Below are 23,480 nucleotides of genomic sequence, written 5' to 3' on the forward strand. Positions count from 1 at the left end.
TAAATTACTGTACACTGTAGCGGTAACTAGTAAATTCAAGGCTTTACGAGTTTTTTTTTTTTTTTTTAACGAAGAAGTAGTTATTTTGAGTTTTGACTATAGTTTGACTTCTGTACTGTTCATATACTTTTATTGCACTATAAAACCTTTTGCACTATTCACATAATCTTTTTTGACCATCTTTTGTGATTTATCCGTAAGGAAAAATACAGTCACGTGGGATCTAATTAAATTCGTCTCGAAATCTACTTTTCAAATATCAATTTTTTATAATTTTTACAAAACTATAATTAAAGATATTAATAGCCAAAGTAATACATTGGCAAGCGTGAAACCACTCTTGGTGCAATAAATATAAAACGGAGGAAGTATGTATATTTTTTTGTCCTATTTTTTTATTAATATTATCGTTTATATTTATTATGAATATACTTCCTTTGTTCTTTTTTACTTGACCCGCTTTGACTTTTACACTATTCACCACCCCTTCTTTGACCGTCTTCGATGAACAATATGTAAGGAAAAGCATATTCATGCGAAATCTTTTTGAATTCATCTCAATAAATACTATCATAATATATAACTATTATAATTTTTACTTATGGAAAATTAAAAGTTATTGATCGTTAAAGTTTTGCATCAACAAGCATGATAAAAGAAACAAATCAAGTAAAAAAGAATAGAGGGAGTATATGATTACAAATGTTACTCCCATTTTCACCATATATTCGTACTTCGTAGACAAAATTTGTTTGTGAGAGAAAAAAGAGCATGCATGTGATAAGTAAAGAGATAAAGACGAATGACCTCTCCAAAAGGAGAAATAACACTTGTTTCATCTATTAGCTTCCTTCTATAATAGATGTTTGCAAATAAAAAAAAATGGGAGTGGAATAATTAAAGTTAAATTGGCCAATTAACCATATTGGTATAAAAATTAGCACCCTTTGTGACATATATATTAGTATAAAAATTATCGGCGGCTATATATTGGTATAAAAGTTCGCAAGTGGCAATAGATTGGCATAAAAGTTAACCAAGTGGCGGCATATTGGTATAAAAGTTAACAAATGACAATATATTGGTATAAAAGTTAGCGAGTGACGACATTTAACCTTTTTTCTATCCAGAATAATAAGCGCATATTATACATATGTTTTACTCTTATTCTTGTTACCTTATTTTTATTGTTTTTCTATACCTTTTTTTGGTTCTAATATTCATTGAATATTTTTTAAACACTATTAAAAGTGAAATAAAGTCAAAGAATAAAAAAGAAGGGAAAAAAAAGGAGGAAATAGATAGAGGAATAATTAAGATTATGCACAGAACTTAATCAAGAAATATTACAAGATTAAGTTTTAATTACATATATTTGAGATTACATTAAGCTTTCAATTTTTTGCAATATACAATATTATATAAATAAATTTTCTCCCAACTTCTTAATTATTAAACTAAAAGGCCAATTTCAACTTTTAAGAGGTTATCATAAGAGTTCAACTTTCCTTTCAATTTTTGAGATTTTTGTTTGACTAACAATTTTATTTTGTTATTATTTGCCGATAATCTTAGGTGCATGAGCGTGGAGGAGAGAATTATTTGTTGTTAATAATGAGTATTAACAATAACGAAAAAATATCAAATATTAAAACTAAAATAGTAATTAAGTACTTACTCCGACAAGAAAAAAAAAGGGTTAAATAAATGTCATATCTTGTTAATTTTTGTACCAATATGTCACTATTTGTTAATTTTTATACTAATTTGTCGCCGGTGTTAATTGTTATACCAATAGGTCATCAAGGTGCTAACTTTTATACCAATATGATCAATTGACCGATTAAAATTGTATAGTGAAACTATTGTGAGTGATCTAAGATAGATGGATTACCTCCTTGGTCAGGTTTTATGAATTACGCAGTAGTTTTAACAGCAATTAACTCAAAATACAAATAAAAAATAAAAGGTCTATATATATAAGAAAAAATTTAATTTTGCACTATTCATATGCCAAGGTTCGTCCATTTCGTAATAATCGCAACACTTAGCCTTTTGCATTATTTACATGCTTGCTTTGACTATATTTTTTATTAATATAAAAAAAAACATATATTGCGATGTAAAATATTTTTAGATCAGTCTTTATGTATACTTTCAATAGATAAAGCTTTTATACTTCTTCATAATTTATAATTAAAAATATTAATTGTTTAAGTTATACATTGATATATATGTCGGTTAAAGTGTTACGATTATTATAAAAAGGATAATCTACGAAATATAAGTGGATAAATAATTTTTACAGTGAGGTGAAAAAAAGAAAAAGAGATGAGATCTAAAAAAAAAAAAGGTAAAGAAATGGGAAAGGAGTGAAAAAAGAGTAAAACAAGTCAACGAGGTGTTGTATAGGGATTGAGGTAAAAGAGATTTTACAGCATAAAACAGCGTCATGTTGAGATCCGTTCTTTCGCCTTATACTTCGTCACCTTTCTTCTGTCCAAGTATCCTTTGCTCCTTTTTGGAATTTTCATTATACACTATAGTATTAAAGTGTTATTCTAACTTAATTAGATTTTGTTTCGGTTGAAAACAATGGGACCTTGCTGAAGGTCCACTGAAATGGAGAAGACTGGATTCGATCCAAGCTGTGTTGGGCCGAAGGTTTCCTGCACAGTGAACACACGTAAACTAGCCTCGGGGGTGTTTCCGAGGAAGGCCCCTCCGATGCTAAAGTCAGTACAATGTGTAAAAAGGAAGACACTATGCAAGAGAGTTTGTAGCTTGAGGCTTTTGTGGAGTATTTCTCAATGCAAGAATGAGCATCTGAATTGGAATAATCAGTGTATGAGATAATGTATCTGATCTCCGATCTCCTCTTGAATGTGTTAATATGAGGGCTTTTATACCTCATCATACTTGGAGAGGTTGGGCTTTAGCCCAATTGGCTTACTTTGTGGGCTGACTTTTGACTTTTGAGCAATTGGAGAGTTGAACCTTGACCTTGGGCTTTTAATTGGATCATTTAGTGCTCAGGCCCAATTTTGACTAAATTGGACCCAAACAACTTGCCCCCCAGACCCGATTTGGAAGAATGACGGGTCGGGTTTGATTTAACTCAGAAAAGGAGGGAAGTAAATGATTTAATTGATCCAAAAATTTGAATTTAAACCGTAATTAATGAGATAACAACGGTTAATGATTTGCGGAAGTTGGACGGATAATGGGCGGTTTAATCACAAGACATGTGTTTAATGGTTACTTAGTGGGTACTTAAGAGAAATTAAAGCACAGACTCTTCGTATCCCGTACCTGGAGATATAAACAGAGGCGCGTCATTCTCCTCACTTATTCACCAACACAAACCCAGAATTCTTCGAGAGAGAAACCGAGAATCCGTATCAAAACTTCGCAAACTCCCCGAGCATTGAGCTTAGAAACTGAGACTTGCCACTACGAACTCGTAAATCGGCAACTTTCGCTTCAGTTTAAGGTAAATTCCTTTGATTTCAGTTTATTTTTCTTCGAATTCGAACTCCTTCCCCTTTTCTTTCGACTTTTCTCTTCGAAATAATCCATGGCAAGAGGAGTTAGAGGTAGAGCCCGTGCTCCAAGAAGAGCAAGGCCGATTCCCGATCCTAGGAATAGGATTGGGACCTGGAATGGTCAGAGGCCGGAGTCTGACCCTGCTGAAGGGATTAGGGCGACTCCCCTTTCCTCGGCTCCTCCTCAAAGAACGGATGAGCCGAGTGCTTCTGGACGGGACGATGAAATTCCCGCTGTCCTTTGGGATATCCTCCCTGGGTTTTCAGAGTGGGAGAATGCCGAAGTCGCTTCGGCCATGATAAAGAACCGCCCCTACTCATGGTGGGTAGAGAACGCCGATCAATATCGATTTGCTGAGCAAATTGAGTTGCACTACGGCATTTTTGAAGCTGATGGATATTGGTGCCGAATGCCCTCAGCATCCGATAGAATCCATCGTCCACCCCCGGGGTATGTGGGGGTGTACACGAGACAGCTTCAGTATGGGCTGAGGTTCCCTTTGGACGTTTTCGTCCGAGACTTGCTGATCCATTACAACATTTCCCTATGTCAGCTAACCCCCACCAGCATCCGAAGGGTGATGACATACTTATGGGTCTGCAAGTTCTTCAAATACGTGCCGAACCTGCACTGCTTCAGAAAGCTCCATCGGCTAGTGCCAAATATTCAGAGTGGGCACGGAAGCCATGGTTCTGGGTGGTATCGGATTGAGTCCCGGCCCCAATACTTGACCATGTGGCCAAATGACTCTTCAGACAAGGACTGGAGAGGTCAATGGATTTGGGTTAGGGCACCCATAGATCCGGGCCACCCTTGCGTCTTCAGCGCTCCCCGGTACTTAGCTGAGCCTGATCCCGAAATGGGAAGTCTAGGTCCCCCCGCAGATAACGGGGCGGATCCGAACCTGGATCAGCAACATATCTTCGGCAAGCTGCCGAACCCGGGGGGAAGTGGTCGAATGCAGCATATCCCGGAGACTTGGCTCCCCGATACGCATTACGTTTTCCAAGAGAACATGCTAGCAGCTGTTGGCCTCAGCCGAAAGTTTAAGGATGGTAAGCTTCTTCGGCTGGGGCCGAGGCTTTTTAACTACCTCTTTTTCTTCTCTCGCTTTGCTTTTTTATGCTGTGCCAACATATCTGAGCTAAACTTTTTCCCTTTCCTTTTTTCAGAGCGGGACGAGACCAACGTTGGTATTAACTACGCTCGTCTTGGTGTTAACCGAGAGCGAGTTGTAACTGAACGGGCCCCGTCTATCACTGAGCCGAGGCATAGGGAAGTTCATCTGGACTCTTCCCACTTCCAAATTGAGGCTGTTGCTCTGTATCAGAGGCAGAAGCCTTGGTGGAAGAAGAGAGACCCTTGGTTTCAGCTGCTGAACGAAGAAGCTGAAGCTGCCCGCACAGCCGAAGAGGTTGCACGGGTACTTGAGGCTTGTGAAGGAGGAGAAGGGTCCTCCAGAGCTGCTGAAGCCGAAGCTGCAGCTAGAGCAGCTGAAGAAGACGAGGCTTTGCTGAAAACCTCGGTGAGTTTTCAGACAACTTTTTTTTTTTTTTTTTTTTTTTTTTTTTTTTTTTTTTTTTACTCACACTCTTCTTCCCCCCTGTCTGTTATAGTCTGAAGAGAGTAACAGACATAGAGAAGGCAAAGCTCCTGTTCGTCCCGAAGATCAAATACAAGAGTCTTCAGACTCAGATATGGACGAGCAGCCCCTTCTGAAAAGGCGCCGAAGGATGGCCATCATCGGCCCTCATGATTTTCAGCAGAGGCCGATGACCATCGGCGTCGCAATAAGGGAACCTGAGGAAGGCAATGGATCGCCGAGGGTTCCCCAGCCAACACCCCAATCTCCTCAAAAGACCCCTCCGCCACCTCCTGAGATGGAGGTGGATCAGAGAACTCCCGAACCTAAGGGAGGGGTCCAAGAAGAAATCAAGGAGAGTGCTGCTGAGCACGAAAATAAAGATGCCGTGATGTCAAGTGCTGAAGGCTTCACGGCAGATATCGCAAGAGAGGTTGAGGCTTTCGTCCTCACCCCTGAAGAAGAGGAGGTCATAGTACTTGACTCCTCTGAGAAGGACGATGCTGAGACAACCAAGGCTAATCAAGCTCCATCGTCGTCCTTCCCTTCTTTCCAGACTCTGCATTCTGGAGAAATGGGTTTCTCGGCCCCCCGAATTCCAATCCCAGATCACATCTGGGACCTCATATGGGGTCAAAACTGAGAAGGAGCTGCAGCCTACTTCGGCAATTTTGCTGGCATGTCCGAAGTAGACAGGGCAAGGATCTGGTCGCTGAAGGCCACTGCTGGGATGGGCGAATCCAGTAGATCAGTTCCTGACCCAGCCAGGTCTAACCAACTGCTGATGATGCAGGTAATATTCCTTCATTTCCTCCGAAATTCAGCTCTATTTTTTTCTTATTACTTATTTTTTTTTTTGTCTTCCTGTTTTCAGTTCGTGCACAATCAGACTCTCACTGTAGAGCTGATTGATACCCTGCAAGATAGGGTAGACGCTGCTGTGCACGAAAGGAAGGTGGCTGAAGAGGAAGTTAAGCTTGCTAAGCTGAAGCAAGCAGCAGCTGAAGAGAAGCAGCAGGAGGTTGAGGAGTACGGTAAAAAAGCTGCCGAAGCTCTGAAAACCTTCTGCGATGCTATGGAGATGGAGGTTTTTCCCCCACTGATGGAAGGGGAAAAATTCCTCCAGGAGCATATGGGAGTGGACGTCTCCAAATTCAAGGCTGCTATTGAGAGCCGAATTCAAGAAGGAACTGCTGCACAAGCTGAAGTACAGCAGCGTCTAGAGGCTCTTGAAGCCAGCCGAATGGCTGCTGAAGAGTTGCTCCTGGCCAAAGACGTCCAACTCTCAGAGGCTGCTGCTGCTGCTGAAGCTCAAAGAGCTAAATTCCAAAAGGCTGAGGATCAATTGCTGATCCAGAAAGTTGAAGTGGCCCAGGCCCAGACAAAGGCTTTCCAAATTCAGCAAGAGCTGAATGAGCTGAGAGGTTCCTCCTCCCAAGTCGCTGATGAGCTGAAGAAATCCAAGGAAGACTTGGAGGAGACCCAGAAGAAGCTGGCTGATGCTGAGGCTTTACTCAATGTCCGTGTATATACCAAAGAGGAATATGAGATGGGTTTCAGAAACGGATTCCGAGTATGCCGAAGAGTCTGCCTTCATGCTGAGCCGAAACTGGACTGGTCTAAATGTGCTGAGTGGGTCCAGAATCCCGAAGACCCTCACATGAAGTATGCAACTCCAGCTGAAGCTGAAATTCTTAAGGCTGAGGAAGCCGAAGAGGAAGCTGAAAGACTGGAGTTGGAAGCTGAGCAGAGGGAAAGGGAGGCTCGGCAAAGTGCAAAGCCCGCCTCTTCTGCTGCTGGGGCTGAGGCCACCATGGGACTCAACGCTGATCAGTCTGATCCCCCGGCTGAAGCATAGGAACTCGGGCAGTCGTCTTCAGAATCTTGCGGTTCATCATGTGCTTAACTTTAGACTTGCCGCTTTCTGAGTTTTTTTGCCTTGTTTTTTGCTTCAGCTTGCCTTGTCGTACAGCAGTTTTATTTTTTTGCTTATGTACGTATTTCGGCAGCTGTTATTTTCCGCTTGTGGGCGGCTGCCGATACTGAATTATTGAACTTGTAGCTCAATTTTTTTTTTTCAGTTGCTTTATTTTTGAATGCTTTACTGTTTCTTTTCTTCAACTCTGCCGAACATAGCTGCACTGCGTGCTTCTTGCCCCCACAGAAATTGAAGTATGACTTTAGTTGAATAAGCAATTTCTGAACTTCTTCAAAATGGATATCCGAAACACAGGGCCAACTGAAGGCAATGCTTCTGGGATACAAGTCTTACTGAAGATTGACTGTCTGAAAGTTGGATATCCGAAACACAGGGCCAACTGAAGGCAATGCTTCTGGGATACAAGTCTTACTGAAGATTGACTGTCTGAAAGTTGGATATCCGAAACACAGGGCCAACTGAAGGCAATGCTTGGGATATTAGCTTTCTGGGACTAACCTCTTTAGAACAAGTCTTACTGAAATTTGACTTCAGCTGAAAGACCAGCGTTCTTAAAGAAGACGCATATCCGAAACACAGGGCCAACTTAAGGCAATGTTTCGGATAATGGCTCTCTGGGATACAAGGCTCAGTTAAGGCAATATCCCAGAATTGTCCATGGACTCATGTCTTTGGAGAACAGGTCTTACTGATGTTTGATTTCAGCTGAAAGACCAGTGTTCTTTAAAAAGACTGAGTTTTGTAAGCCATCTGAAACCCAGTTACCCGAAGGCGAAGGTTTCAGACGAGGCTGATTTAAAAAGGCTGTTATCCTTGATTTTCTGTCTATCTTTGAAAAATGGATACCCGAAACACAGGGCCAACTTAAGGCAATGTTTCGGATAATGGCTCTCTGGGATACAAGGCTCAGTTAAGGCAATATCCCAGAATTGTCCATGGACTCATGTCTTTGGAGAACAAGTCTTACTGAAGTTTGACTTCAGCTGAAAGACCAGTGTTCTTTAAAAAGACTGAGTTTTGTAAGCCATCTGAAACCCAGTTACCCGAAGGCGAAGGTTTCAGACGAGGCTGATTTAAAAATTTTCAACTGTTGCTGTTATCCTTGATTTTCTGTCTATCTTTGAAAAATGGATACCCGAAACACAGGGCCAACTTAAGGCAATGTTTCGGATAATGGCTCTCTGGGATACAAGGCTCAGTTAAGGCAATATCCCAGAATTGTCCATGGACTCATGTCTTTGGAGAACAAGTCTTACTGAAGTTTGACTTCAGCTGAAAGACCGGTGTTCTTTAAAAAGACAGGTTTTGTCAGCAATCTGAAACCCAGTTACCCGAAGGCGAAGGCTTCAGACGAGGCTGAATAAAAAACCCTCAAAGAGTAGATAGAACAAAGAAAATTTTGAAAGGATAAAAAGTTGTAAATTTTATATAAATGGCGGCTCCAAGGCCTGTCATTAGTTCGAAATGTACTTACAAAGATTGTTCTGCCCCGAAGGGTTTACACATGGTATTTTTTCAGTACATCAGCATTCCAGTGATTCTTCAACTCAGTTCCATCCAACTGCCGAAGTCGGTATGTCCCTGGCTGAAGCTCATCATAAATTTCATAAGGTCCCTCCCATGTAGCTGAGAGCTTCCCATGGATTCGGCCTTTCTGAACTGCAGCAGCATTCCGAAGGACAAGATCCCCAATTTTGAGAGGCCTTGCATGGACCCTTCGGTTATGGGAGATGAGGTCTGAACTTATCCCGGGCATATCAGCTGCCGAGAAAGCAAACACATCTCTGTTATCCCGCAGGAGCTGAATAAGTTCACAACGGGTGTTAGGATCAAGGTCCATCCCGATTGTTACACATTTCTCAGCATCTCCTTCGGCCAACTCTGCTGTTTCAGTCTGTTGGTCCATGTCCATTGCCGATGGACTGGACTCTTCAGAATCTGGTCTGCTGCCAATGTCAGCAGGTGTCCCAGTCTTTGTGTTCTTCGGCTGGCTCTCTGAGTCTTTCGGCTCAGATGAAGAGTCAACCTTTTCCCTTTCGGGACCTTTTTCTCTGGGCACTGATCCTTGGGCCGAAGCACTTAGGCCTTTCGGCTTTTTTGTGCTTGGCTCTCTTTCTTTTTCTTTCTCCTCCTCATCCTTGTCGTTATCTGGGCGACTACTGGATGGCTTGAGGTAGTTGCACCTTCGGGCGTCCTTCTGGTTGCCCTGTATCCTTTCGGGGAAGCCGGCGTCTGAGACATAAATCATCAGCTGATGATAAGTTGAGACGACCCCTTGGATCTCGTGAATTATGGGTCTCCCCAAAATCACGTTGTACACTGAAGGAGCGTCGATGACCAAAAACTCAATCATGACGTTCCGGGCTGCCTCATCGCAACCGATGGTGACAGGAAGTGTCACCTTCCCATCTGGATAAGTTGAAGCCCCATTGAACCCGGATACCGGATAGGGTACCGGCGTAAGGTGCTTGGGCTTCAGCTTAATTTGGTTGTAGGCTTTTCGGAACAGAATGTTTGCTCCGCTGCCACCGTCAACAAGGACCTTACTGACGTCGTGGTTGGCCACCGTGGCGATGATCACCAACGGATCCTCGTGAGGGAACGTAATCCCCCGGCAGTCGGCGGCTGTGAACGTCATGTTCGGCACCGGCGACTGGGGAGATTGAATGTCAGCGTTGTTCACCTGGTGAGTCAAAGCTCTAAGGTGACGCTTGTGCTCCCTCCGAGAGTATATTCCTCCCGAGATAACATTGATCGGAGGGAATTTCCCCTCCGGTTTTTTACTGTTTTTCCGAGGGAAATCAAGGTCCTGCCGAGGGTCCTTTGCTAACCTTTCGGATTCTTTTTTCTCGCGGTGATCCGCGATGTATTTTTTCAAGTATCCCTTCCGGACCATGTCTTCTATCTGTTCCTTCAGCTGGATACACTCCTCAGTGTTGTGGCCCGAAGAATCGTGGAACTCACACCACTGATTTTTATTTTTTCGCTGATACCACTCTGGGAGTGGTCTCGGCTTTCGGTAACTCTGCTCCTCCTTCGTCACACTGTAAATTTTGGCGCGTGGAAGAGAGAGCGGAGTGTAGGACTCGTATCTGCCTGTGTATGAGGCAAACCTGTCCTTCTTTAGGTCGTTGGCCGGAGATGGCTCCGAGGCCTTTGATTTTCCCTTTGCCTTATGGCCTTGGCCTTCAGACAAGGGTATTTGCCTCTGTTTCCCTCCCCCGGATTGAGGTTGGGTTTTTGCTTTATTCCATTCTTCGGCTCGGATGAACTTATCCGAAGCACTAAGAGCTTCCTCCAAGGTCTGCGGGGTATGCATGACCATGAAGTCTAGGAATTTTCCTGGCTGAAGGCCATTCTGCATTGCAAAAACAGCTAGCCCCTGGTCCAGCTGAGAGACGCTTGATGACTCGTTACTGAAACGGGTCAGGTAGTCTCGGAGGCTTTCGGTTTCCCCCTGTTGCAGACTCATGAGCTCTGCGGTAGTCTTCTCTCGGCGGTTTGCCGTGGAAAACTTGCTCCTGAACTTGGAGGACAGATCATCCCAACCTGTTATGGAGCCTTGCCTTACTCCCTTGGAGATCCACGCTTGCGCGACCCCTTGAGAGTGGTTGGGAAATATTTGCACCAAGTCGCCTCGGATCTGGGGCAAAGATGCATATGAGTCTCATACGAGGCCACGTGGTCCTTCGGATCCGTGGTCCCGTCATATGTGATATGCGACGGTATTTTAACCGTGGGTACGCGCTCTTCCAGTATCCATTGCTCGAATGGTGAACTAGCGGGAAGCATAATGGCCTTGCCCTTGTTCCCGGCCGAAGGGACCGCGCTCCGCCCTCTTAGAGAGGTAGGAGTGGTTTTCGTCCCTGGCTGGGAAGTCTGGGCCTCGGCTGCAGGGAACGAGAGGCGACTACGCACGCTCGGTTCCTGGCCGCCGAGTCGGTCAAGGACGCTTCTGCGAGCAGTCTCGGGTTCCCGGCGAGTAGATTCTGGCCGAGAAGCTGAGCTGCTGCTCTTATGCGCTGCTGGTCTTGAGGATGAGGATCCTTTAAATAATTGAGAGTTCTTCTTCCTCTGTTTTTCATTTTTCCAAGAATCCTCCTCCCACTCTTCCAGTTCCCGGAAGGAAGGAAGCTTCCCACCGTCATGGTCTAACTTCCTCCGCTGATGCCGGGTATGCGGAGGAGTTCGATCACGAGGCGGTGGCATATTCTGTGCCCTCATTGCCTCCATGAGTACTGCCAGCGCTCTTGCCACCTCTTCCGAACTGGGCCCCGTCAAAGGGGTCCCCGGTCGAGTGTGGGCATGAGGCCGTGCAGCCGATGGTTGGCTTCGGGACACTGAATATGTCCTATGATCAGACTGACCCCTACTAGACCGAGAGTGGTCCGGCCTATATTGAGAGTCATGCATTATAGGAGATAGGGAATCCTCCTTGTGTGATCCTCCCCCCGAGCCGGCACCCTTGGGAGAGTTCCGGTCCGGCGAGGGCGATGGTGTAGGGGTTTTAGGCTTTTCGCCCGCTCCTTGACGGAGGCTTTTGCTCTTGCGGTTCTTAGCCATGGCTGCTAAGATAATTGCAAGATGATCTTGGTTAGGAATTTGACTTAAAGATTTTTGAAAGTCTTCCCCACAGACGGCGCCAAATTGTTTCGGTTGAAAACAATGGGACCTTGCTGAAGGTCCACTGAAATGGAGAAGACTGGATTCGATCCAAGCTGTGTTGGGCCGAAGGTTTCCTGCACAGTGAACACACGTAAACTAGCCTCGGGGGTGTTTCCGAGGAAGGCCCCTCCGATGCTAAAGTCAGTACAATGTGTAAAAAGGAAGACACTATGCAAGAGAGTTTGTAGCTTGAGGCTTTTGTGGAGTATTTCTCAATGCAAGAATGAGCATCTGAATTGGAATAATCAGTGTATGAGATAATGTATCTGATCTCCGATCTCCTCTTGAATGTGTTAATATGAGGGCTTTTATACCTCATCATACTTGGAGAGGTTGGGCTTTAGCCCAATTGGCTTACTTTGTGGGCTGACTTTTGACTTTTGAGCAATTGGAGAGTTGAACCTTGACCTTGGGCTTTTAATTGGATCATTTAGTGCTCAGGCCCAATTTTGACTAAATTGGACCCAAACAGATTTTATAATGTTAGTTTAAAATTATAACTTGCATTGTACCCTATAACCCGATGAACAAGTCAAGAAAAATTAATTGGCTTCAGTAGGAAATTGCGAACTCTCAAAGCATTGGATGGTAATTCGATCGGTACATTAGGTGAGTGCTCAATATTCGTTTAAATAGTATCATAGGTATGTAAGAGTCATCTTTAAAATCAACTTAGAGCTTTGAATGCTAATTCGAGATTAAGTACCGTTATGGTATGGTATTCGATTTGGATTATATCATAGGTACGTACTGTAACAGTTATATTTGGATGATAATGTTCAAGTTATAATAAAATCTGGGCAATTAATATTAAAGCTTCATTGATCTGTTAAAATATTTAGTTTGTATTTTCCTGATTTTCCATCCCACCGATATACAGAGAATTGATGATTACTGCACAACTGACAATTTGCAGTTTGTCCATATCAAGGTAGTATGGACGTATGATACATTTAACAGTAACTGATTTCTGACATACTGTTATTAACTTCACCTCCTTTCTTAATAATCAACATTTAATGATTTATTTTCTATTTTTTCTAGGGAAATGGAAGAAAAAAGCGACCACCTAGCACCTACTAACCTACTCCTAAGCAAAAATAACAGGAAACGCTAATGGAAATGACAAACCGCCTTTTTTATCCTTTCTCCGTATCAGTTTATAGTTTTTGTTTGTACTTTTTTCATGGTATTTAAGAAATGAAAGAAGAAAGTGGATGAATTACATTAAAAAAAAAATGAGAAATATAAGTATAGATAAAAATTTTAGAGAGAAAATGAAAAAAGTATAAGGCAAGAGGAAAATTCAAAGGTAATTTAGGAAGTTTATGGGTAAAGTTAAAAAATAAGGGTATAATGATTTTTACATACTATCTCAAAATAGAAACAGGAACAATAATTTGGATCTCCAAAATAGAAAAACAGGAAGTTTAATATGGAACGGATGGAGTAATTTAATTTACTTCGCACAATTAATTCCTCCAATTTTCAAATATATATTTAATTTATACTTGTAATTTTATTTTTTAAACCCAATACCTTAGTGACACGTATACATGATGGGTCGGTGGTGAAATCCAATTTTTACATTTTTTTTGTTGGAGTAAAACTTTTACAAGAATGGGTGGTAAAAAATATTATTGGGTTTTTTTTGTGGTAAAAATCAAAAGTACCTTATTTTTACCGAGTGAAACTTCTATTTACCGATTTTGTATTATAGTTATCCTTTAAAGTTACGATTTTATTGATTAAAACTTAATTTTTATTAAACTGCCTTAATTTTGCTGAACATAACAAACCTATTTTTAATGAGCTTGAGTTATTTTTACATACTATTACTTTTTTAAGATGAGAAAAAAGAGTCTCATTTTATTTTAACCAAACTTATTTTAAAATACTCTAATCATTAGTTCAATTAACTTATTTTATCGGTGGTTTTTTTTAGAAAAGTTCAACTAAAATAAGTTTGTTTAATATTCCGTACTCACATTATCTCTAACATTTTTTCTATTAAATTTGTTACTAATTTACAATTTCATGGAATCTTTGATTCTAATTATTTTCAATATACTAGTTAAGATAAAACTAGGTCATATAAGGTTTGTTTGATTCATCTCAAAAAGTATTTTAAGGATATCAAATTTTTATAATTTTAACTCATACAATTGATACAAAGTTGAAGATATATAAGATATTATTAAATGGTAAAAAAAAATAAAAAAAAATTACATTCACAGATGTGTACAGTCAATATAGGAATAACATTTTAAGAGCAGGGAAGAAAATTAGAAAAAGTAGTTTAAATAAGATCTTGTGCTCTTCACATAATTTATTTATTCTTACCAAACATTACTTATTTTTATTTGATATCAAAAGAGGTTTATTTATTCTTACCGAACATTACTTAATTTTATTTTTATTTCAAAAGTTAAAATTTTGATATGAAAATATCTAAATACTCCCTTCGTTTTTAAAAATTGAAGCATTTTGACTATTTGCACAATTTACCTAATCCATTTTGATTAATGTTAGTGATTTATAAGGAAGATAAATAAATATATTGCAAAATTACGAAATGCCATTAATGAGGACGGGTGAAACGTGAGCCATCAAATGGAGCGCGATCAACGACTTGGTTCTTAATTCTCATTATTCACCTAAGTTCTCACATTATATATGTTTGGGGGTTTTCTGTGTCCTTCGGGAGAGTTACAATTTCCTAGCAGACTTCCTTCTTACGCCTGTACCTGCACCTAGCCGACTTCCTTCTTGCGCCTGTACCTGCACAAGTAACGGAGACTCCGGATGGGGGGTGGGAGTTCCGCCTCCGAAGATTAAGTTAGTATCTTTTCGAAGTGGAATAAGAACAGCAAAAGCTTCTCGGTTCGAGAGCGTTTCCGTAGGTTTGGACTTTGTTTGTTTTTTTTTTGTGGTTGCAATTAATGTATGTGTCTGTGTCATAAATGAGGTCTACCCTTACTATTTATAGTAAGGGAGAACTGTACCTCAATTAGGGTATAAGGGACACGTGTCTGCAAAGGAAATGGGCCTTTGCAGACCGCTGAAGGATTGACACGTGTCAAGCCTTTATTGGGCCACGTGTCTTAGGGTATTTTCACCCTAAACAATATATATATATATATATATATATATATATATATATATATATATATATATATATATATATATATATATATATATATATATATATATATATATATATATATATATATTAGATTTGTTGATACTTGTTGGAAGTTTGTCTCAATGAATAATTTATAACATTTAATTGTTATACTTTTATTTATTGATAATTAAAGATATTATTGATGAAAGGGTTGCATTATAATATATGTCAAAGAGAAACGTTTTCCATAAAAAAAACGGAGGGAAAATGATGTAAAAAGTCAACATGTAATATTAAACAAAATCTTATATGAAAAAGTTAAAATCCGATATGAGACATCAGAATATGATATTTGAAATACAAAATTTGATATAAAAAATAGTATTTAAATCTGATGTGAAAGAGTAAAAATCTAATATGAAACAAATCGAAATCTGATTATGAAATAAGTCTATAATAAAGTGATATGAAAAGAATCAAAATATAGTTGTTGCAGTGGACTAGACTCGTGGTGAATTCGGTCTTACACAATACCTTCTCTATAAAAGTTTTGTAAAGTTGCATATTTAAAAATGAAGCCGAATAATCAAAATATTTAATTAAATCAAACATTAAATACATTGATTGTTTGATTTTGACATGTGTTTTTCAATTTTTATTTTACTGTAATGTTTAGTTACGTTATAAGAGCTTTACCGATTATTATAATGGTTTTTTTTTTTGACAAAAGGATCATTATACTCCCTTCGTCCTTAAAAGAACGACCTATTTGGCCAAATTTTAGTCCCAAAATATTCATTCCAGATCATTTGCATTAAATTACCCTTTAATTTGCAATAATATTTGTGCAAAATTAGCTTCCCCATGTAAATTTTGCTTTTTTCATGTACTTTTATTACTTTTGCTCTCTACTTTTTTTGCAAATCCCATGCAAATTTCCCTTTTTAATGTAATTTTATTAGCTTCCTCATACACTTGTATTTCCTATTTAAATTTCTTAATACTCGTAAAAAATTCTCAAATAGATCGTTCCTTTAGGGACGAAGAGAGTAATTGATATGAATATGAAATAATAACAATTATCCAAAAAAAAAAAAAGAAAAAAAAAGTGGAGACCCAATGCAAGTATACAACGGCTATGGATCGTACAAAAGTATACCAATATTTTGACTAACAAAGACTTTTCCCATCTTTTGACTTTAAGATTAAGGAAGTTAACAATCAATAATTAAGCTATAGGATCATGCGACTTAAATAACTTTTAATTAATCTTTCGATTTGGGGTATATCCCGATACTATAAATTAATCTATAATTAATGCAAAGATTGGCTTGTAATCACTCATTTGGACCGTCATATTAATTTCTTTTCCCACTAAACAATGTAAATTCGAAGAAGAGGAGACACAAGGCATATGCCTTACCCTCCCCAAAGCCAAAGCAAAGGGCTTAATTAAAATTAGAGGGGTCATTAATTTTTTCTTGATAGAATGATATGTATGGTAAATGATGCCTTGCCTAATTGCAATTTCAACAACTTAATTATTTTATTAATTTTGAATTCAAGTGGATTGCTTGTACACATGGGATTTTCGAGACATCCTCATATGGAAAAGTAAAGTACCTATAAAGTCAAATTTAAGCTTAATATCGATAATCCTATTATATATATATCTCCCTTATGCTTAAAGGATTGTGATCGATGAGTTCTTTAAATTGATCATTACTGTCTAAATTAGCACATGGGGATGATCACACGCATTGCCCACATTTTGCAAAATTTACTTTTTATCTTACTTTAAACTTTGGATAGGAGGTGAGGATAACAATGAATTGGCCAAAATAATTGGAGCTTCTTCTCTATTGGGAAATAGTAATCACATGGACCCAATAACTTGATTATACATTAGTATATGACTTAATTTACTCAAACATTCTTTTATAATAGTTGAATCTTCCATTACTCAACCTTAGTAAAGGTCAAATAACAAAAACAACTACAAATCATTTTATGTGTAATGTGAGTCATTTAACTATTATCTTTGGACTAAGTGAATGAATTATTGTATCTCATATATCAAGAATAAGAATCAGACTTGAAACAAATGAATAAAAAATTTTGCCAATAAAATGAAGGGTCAAGCATGCATTGGCTTGACCCGTCTTCATGATATAGGCTAGTCGCGTACCTCTCAAAAACAAACCTTACTTATCCATTTACATAGTTAGTGGTCTAGTTAGGTTTATTTTTTAGAGGTATGCGACTAGCAGGTCACTTTACCAAATTGACACTAAAACCATTGGATTTAAAGCAATGAATTGAATAAGATTTTGAGAACCTTCTTGCACAAAATACCTTCATATTTTAGAATCATTGGATAAAGCATGGTTTCTATTGGATTTTAGAAAGTACTTAATTTTTGTGAAAAAAATATAATCATTAATGATTATTTTTAATACTCCCTCCGTCCCTAAAAGAATGATCTATTTGGCTAAATTTTAATTTCAAAATGTTCATCTCATTTGCATTAAAATACCGTCAAATTTGCAATAATATTTGTGCAAAATTACCTTCTTCATGTAAATTTGACTTTTATTACTTTCTCTCTCTACTTTTTTGCAAATCTCATGTAAATTTACCCTTTTAATGTACTTTTATTAGCTTTTTCATACAATTGTACTTTCCATTTAAGTTTATTAATACACGTGGAAAATGCTCAAATAGGTCGTTCTTTTAGGGACGGAGAGAGTATATAATTTTATGGAAAATGCTATATGTATAGCCAGGGCTCATATCTATTAACCTCTACTAAAAGCAAATCCTTCCATGACACTTGTTATTACCTTGTAAAAAATTTTCTCGCCTTTTTTGCTTTTTTTATTTTTTTTTGCAAAATATTTAAGTAACGTAAACTATTTATAATTTATGATATTTTCTTTCCAGTTTGACAATCATATTCCATATATATCCAAATAAAATATTTCTGAATATCTTTTATATACTTTATATTTGTAATATTATTGTATAAATATTTAACAACCGTGCATTGCACGGGATTTTAACCTAGTAACGAGCTAAATATGAAAAAAATCAAATGAAAATATAATATTAATTACACTGATTTGCACGTGATTTTGTCATGCATTATTAAATTAATACCAAATTAGGAAAGTACTAAATGCTTATTTTTAGTCTTGAGGGCTACTACATGTAGCATTACCCTAATTTTTTTAATTTAAATGAAAGGAAATTATGTATTTTGCACCAAAAATTAAATTAAAAATGATGCTTGAGCTTAACGTTTCTTAACCCGTTAGGTCAACTCACTTAAAGGTAATAAAAGTAATTTAAAGAACATTACATGTGAATAGATTATTTCTTATATAAATTATACGAAGTAATAGGCCATGTTTTTTTTGAGCTGTTGTGGCCTGCTCTGCTGAGTATAAATGAGCTGATCTGCTCTGCTAACACATGCTTTGCTCAGAAATTCAAAAGAACAGGGCCTTATTCTCTATATGTAACTAGAAAATTTAATGGACAAGAGAGACAAATGAAATTAAAGACATTGAGGTCTTTTATCAAAAACTTGTCAATTAATTAATGAAAGATTTCTCCAATAACAAGTGGTTAAGGTGTTTGTAATTATTGAGCCACATGTCTTATGAATAAATCAATAAATCCTTAGAATCCGACCAACCAACGCCTATTAATGCTAAAGTCGCCAATCATGTGGTATGAATTTCATAAATTATCTAGTAATTAATATGAATATCCAACCCTTAATTTTAAGAAGCATGCATCTTTATTTATTAGCCAACAATGCTTATTATCAAGTGAGATGAATCTCAATTATTCACCTTCCTCACGAAGCACCATTATTCATAGGATAGGGTCATGTCATATATTGTTTCTAATTTATCCTGTGCCTTTATAAAAGTAGCTTCCATTTTCGCCATTTATTTTACCAAAAGTATTTAAAACTAAAGTTTATCGCCATGATTTTGTCCCCTATAACTCTAATAATATGATTCATATTTATTTTATGAGGAGATATTGATATTTGATAATAGGTTCAAATGTTTGTGTCCATCTTTTTGGGTAAGGTTTGGAACATGCTAATACTCGCAATTCAAGATTTGTTACTAAGGGCTTTAAGAGTGTGATTAACGAGTAGGAGTTACAGAGAAAACTTTTACTTAATACTTACCGTTTAAAAAAATTTGGCAAAAAGGATAATTTAACCTAAAATTCTTATAGGCCCGTGCAATGTTCCGTATGGTTGGAGGGAAGGCCAGATAGTGCTAATTTCAGATGATTCTATTTTAGTATTTTTAACTAAAATGTCAAATCTTTCAAAAAAAAAAAAAAAAATGTTACTCCCTCCATCCCTTATTTACATGTCTACTTCTCATTTTACACGGAAAGTCGGGAATTAAGGAACTTAAAAGTCATGATTGAGAAGTACAAATATGCATGTGAGGTTAGAGAGAGATAGAGAGAAAGAAAAAAAAGTAGTTCGTAATTATTAAAGAGATGGAGAGAGAAAGTGTTGGAAAATGATGTCAAAAGTACAAAAAAAAAATTAAAAAAAAATTAATGACAACTCATCAAAAAGAGAGAATATTGTCAAAAAGTACATTTTTTAAATAAAAATAGACATGTAATTTTAAAACCCTAAAAAGAAAAGTAGGATGTAAATAAGGGACAGAGGGAGTATATATTATGATAAGATGAATGGTTTGGTAAAAAATAAATTAAAACCAATGATATACAAAGTATTATAAATATAATGGTAGATGAGACATAAAATTATATTTGATGATGAGTTATGAATATAATGTACAAAAAATAAAAAGAAAATATAATTAGTGTATACAATTTACTAGTACATTATATCTTAATAGTTAATCTTCTCTATGTTTTTTATTATTATCTTTTAAATATTATTTTAGATACGACTCGTCTAATAATGAGCCGTAATTTCACTAGTAGTATAGAAGAAAGAAGGGAGACGATAAGCATGAGAGAGGGAATGGAGGGGATAGATGTAACAAAATAATTCCAGGATGCCAAGCGATATGTGAAGACTAAAAGGTTAGAGAAAACATATGTGTCTTTCGGTTTGTGTTATTACATATCGTAATGGGCATAGATCGATATATTGCAAGTCATTGTGATTAGACTAATAAATAGTAAATGACACTCCGATCCCTCCTCCCAAAATAAAAGGCCATTTTCTACTCTTTCTTTATTATTCTTATCTTTTCTATTCCTTTTGAACCATTTTTTTTTATCCTTTTGAATCATACAAACATTATTCTAAGGTTTCCTTGGAATGCCTATCTCATAAGTGATAAGCATTCGTTCCATGCATTTCCTCAAAAGTTTTTACTCTTTCTTGCATATTGAAGTTCATTCTAAAGCCTTTTAACCATCATACAAGGATATCATGCGGAAGTTGTTAAAAATTCTAGCTAGCAATGCATCCGGACAGTTTGGCTCCTGGTCGATTGGGCAAGTAGGCCTGGTAAACCAATCATAGGCGTATCCACGTATGCTATATGTTGTTTTTATAGACATTTCCTAGTGACTGATTGCGCGCATACGCCCGACTGAACGACTTTGAGTGTTGTTTTTGCACCCAATCGACCACTAAACGACTTTCAGTGTATTTCTAGTGTTGTTTTTGCACACGATCGAACGGGCTTGCCTGACCAAGGGCATGTTGTCACTTCTCAGCTACACACTCATGCCCGAATGAACAAGCTTGCCCGGTGGAGTTGGGCGAGGATGACGAACTTTGCTCGTGCATCACTGAAGAATTTTTGAAGCAATTTCTCGCGCCCAATCGAGCAGACGTGTCTGCCTTGATTTATTTCTTTTTTATGGTTCTACTATAAGTATAACCTTTATTTTGGCCATCATATTCTTTTGATCAATTATTGGAGACATATTGAGCTAGAAACATGACATAAACTCTAACATCTCCATGAGAAGTCTGCACAGTTCTTTAATGACTCCACTTTTCTATGTTTCGTGCACGGATTAGAAGGGAGTTGTGTTAATTTAATCTTAGGGGTGATCATCACCAGGAAACCTATACTAGTAGTGTCGTATTTCCCTTTTGGCAGTGGCCTCAACTATTATTAATCTTTTTCCTTGGTACGTTCATAGAATTAACATGTAATTTTACTAACAATTGGCAGTTGTCAACTTTTGGCTATAGGATAGATGATAGGCGGCGTGTCGCATACCTAACAAAAATAACCTAACAAGACCACTACTATGTAGATAGGCAAGTAAGGATCGAATCCCAAGAGACTATGATTAAACTAATTAAATAGATTCAAATAAATACTAAGCTAGTATCCAAAACAAATTGTGAGATTTATTAACCAAAGAACTAATTGAAGCGATTAAACTAACCTAAATAATATGATAAATCAAATGCTAAAACATTCAAGATCAAACATCACCACGAATACAATTAATGCAATAGTCGTTCTACTCCTAACATATAATTCAATTAATTAACGAGGAAAGTAATCCCTAAACAGTCCAATGGTCTCTCCCGAGTTATCAATGACTTCTTTAAATACAATCAAGCTCGTGAAATCATGTAAATTAAAGGCATTGCACACATTACTTAGCTTCCTAATTATCCATTCAACTACTCCTGTGATGAACGTCAAACCCCTAATTGGTTTATTCATACTCGTCAAAATCCGACTCTCGTTGTGATTAAAACAATGGATTAGTAACAATACTAATTATCTCTAATCTAGTATTGGGATGAGCACAATCAATTAAGCATATCAATTGCAATTATCATTAGAGTAGAATTTAAAGAATTCAATCATGCATTAATTAACCATATTCGAGTTCCGCTAAATCTTGGAATAAGAAAACTACTCATACATATTAACGAAAACAATACCAAAATAGTTAAAGAAAACATAATTAATAATGAAAGGGAAATAATGAAATACCGAATCTTGAATTGCAAATACGAAAGATGAATGTTGAAGGTTGGAATCTCGAACTACAAAGGAAAATGTGAAAACTAGAGAGAACTAGGTCAAAAAGTGTATGATAGATGACAAAAAGAAAGTAATAAAAGCATCCTCCTGTTTAATTATATTAAACTTAGAAAACTAGGATAAAAAGAAATAGAAAAAATCCTAAAACAGACTAAAGTACCCAGGCACGGGTGTGCCTCAACTATGAAATTTCTGATCGTCAACAGGCACAGACATGCCTGATTTAGGCATGCACGGGCGTGCCTACCATCGCACTTAATTCTTCAAGGCGTGGGTGTGCCTGGTTTAGGCACGGGCATGCCTACATTACAAAAGCTTTTCTATAATTTTCTTTTAATGAGGCACGGGCGTGCCTCTCAGAGACATGGGCATTCCTACTTCCATACTTTAAAACTTAACTTCTGCTTCTCTTCTCGTGACTTGGCACATCCGTGCCTCTTATGGACATAGACGTGCCTAGCTAAAAATTTGCTCAAATGACTCATTCCTCGATCAACGAGCTTCGTGAACTTTAGCTTAGTTTCATGACTTTGTAAAATCTCTGAATTCGCCTCGTTGATCCTGAAATACATCAAAAACAATGAAACTACCCACAAAAGCATCATAATATCACAACTAAACCAAATCAAGCCAAAATAAGCTATAAACAACTAAACATCAAGACTAAAAAACTACCTAAAAAGACCTTAAAAATATGCATAATACACGACTTATCAATAGACAATCCATTCTAGCCATTTTCTGGAATAAATCCATCATGCATCTTAAGAATGTATTCAATATTAGTTAAGGCTCCTTTTTTCAAAACTCGAGAAACGTAACATTAGGTTACATGGGGAGCAATCTTACTAACCGTAAAACACCCCTATGATGGCTGGCACCATACCTTTACTGGGCTTGGTGCGTTCTTTGATCCAATCACATAAAATATGTGCGTTCTTTGATCCATTTGATTTTTAGCAAAACACTACGAGTCCTAATAATCACCTACTTAATTCTATATTATATTTATTAATTGGTTTGCTTGATCGAAGGACATTTTCTTTCAAAGCTACACATGTTATCACTAACGTATAACCACAATCCCGCCCTTAAAACATATTATAGAGGTCAAAGCCACAAACTAACAATGATTATCAATGTTTAATCATTGTTAAAACTATAAAATTGATTTGGTAGGTAAGATATAAACTTATAAGGATATGATAGCTAGCTAACGTCGAACTTGAGGCTTAAACTTGAGCATAACTAAGTTTTTTGTTGCACAATTATTAGCGGGCCAATACTGTAGTTACGCTCTATTTGGCAGTTTTAAATTGCCAGGGCACCAAGGCAGATTATTGAGCTTGATTAATCACCAACCTTACATGTGTCCTCGAACACGTCGTGCTCGAAGATAATGACACTAATTTGACAAGTCCTACAGTCGTTACTAATTTCAGTTCAAGTGCTAGTTTAGCAGAAGATCTAGTATAAGGGAGTGATTAGAAAGCAAACGCGTGGAGGATCAAGCAAACATTCCTTAGCTATATCTGTTTAATTACACTATATATGGAGAGTCGGATTTTGTTGGACCAT

Source organism: Chenopodium quinoa, unplaced genomic scaffold (assembly GCF_001683475.1).
Source record: "Chenopodium quinoa cultivar QQ74 unplaced genomic scaffold, ASM168347v1, whole genome shotgun sequence".
Taxonomy (NCBI): Eukaryota; Viridiplantae; Streptophyta; class Magnoliopsida; order Caryophyllales; family Amaranthaceae; genus Chenopodium; species Chenopodium quinoa.